We start from the raw sequence: 1,319 nt of genomic DNA on the forward strand, positions 1-1,319 counted from the left end.
GTATAGCTAGAGTAGGGACAGTTCAGATAGCATCAGTGTAGTGATGGTTGAACACTGTATATTTGATTGTGTTACTGCCAGTTTAATGCCATATCGTATAGCGTGTGTTACTGCCAGTTTAACGGCATATTGTATTGCATGCGTTACTGTCAGTTTAACGGCATATCGTATTGCGTGTGTTACTGCCAGTTTAACGCCATATCGTATTGCGTGCGTTACTGCCAGTTTAATGCCATATCATATTGCGTGCGTTACTGCCAGTTTAAAGCCATAGAGTTTTGCATGCGTTACTGCCAGTTTAACGCTATATTTTTGCATGTGTTACTGCAAGTTTAACACTATAGTTTTGCTTGCGTTACTGCCAGTTTAACGCCATATCGTTTTGGGTGCGTTACTGCCAGTTTAACACCATATCGTATTGCGTGCGTTACTGTCAGTTTAATGCCATATCGTTTTGTGCGTTACTGCCAGTTTAACGCCATTTAGTTCTGTACGCGTTACTGCCAGTTCAACGCCATATAGTTCTGTGCCTCACTGTATGTTTGACGCATCATATTGCAGTATATTATATTGTATCCATGGAGTGTGTCTGTGTAGTGTGAGTACTCAAATTAAAGTGCACCAAACACCTCTTTACATTGATTAAAGTGCATCTATGTACAGATTTCAACTTCTCCTTTATATTTGCTTATAAGCACTGCCCCCTCCCTCCCAATAATGTCTGGCAAATGTGTACACAGGCAAAGGTGGACGTGGTGGTCAGTCCTCAGGCAGGGCATCATTTCCTCTGTTTAGTGAGTTTGCCCGTGCTATCCAGCCCAGCATGCAGAGAAGGCGGTGGACTGGCTTACTAAACCTTCCTCATCCTCATCATCCTCTGTCACACAAGCAGAGACAAGTGTGCAGGCCCCTGCAGTTGCCAGAGTGGATAAACCTGCCTCCTTGTCCACATCTATTAATGCCATAGCCCTAACATCAGCCATTGAGGAGTCAGCTGAGCTATTTGACCACAGCGCCAACCACTTGTTCCTTGATGATGTCCAGCCATTATTGGATTCAGATGCTGGTTCTGAGGTTGAGGATGACAGGAACATGAGCCTAGAGAGAGGGAGGAACACTGGACAAATTGGCATTCATGTTCCCCAAGCCGCAGTGTATTGCCGAGTTGTCTCCAGTGGTAATGATAAAGATGGAGGAGATGATGATTATGAGGTCACTGATGCAACCTGGGTGCCAGATAGAGCACAGTAGGAAACTGAAGGTGAGGCGGCACAACCCCAAGGAGATCAGTATCAAGAAAGAGTAGAGATCAGCCACCC

This window comes from Lithobates pipiens, unplaced genomic scaffold, assembly GCF_037356315.1.
Source record: "Lithobates pipiens isolate NorthernLeopardFrog02 unplaced genomic scaffold, aLitPip1_a1.2 Scaffold_3, whole genome shotgun sequence".
Taxonomy (NCBI): domain Eukaryota; kingdom Metazoa; phylum Chordata; class Amphibia; order Anura; family Ranidae; genus Lithobates; species Lithobates pipiens.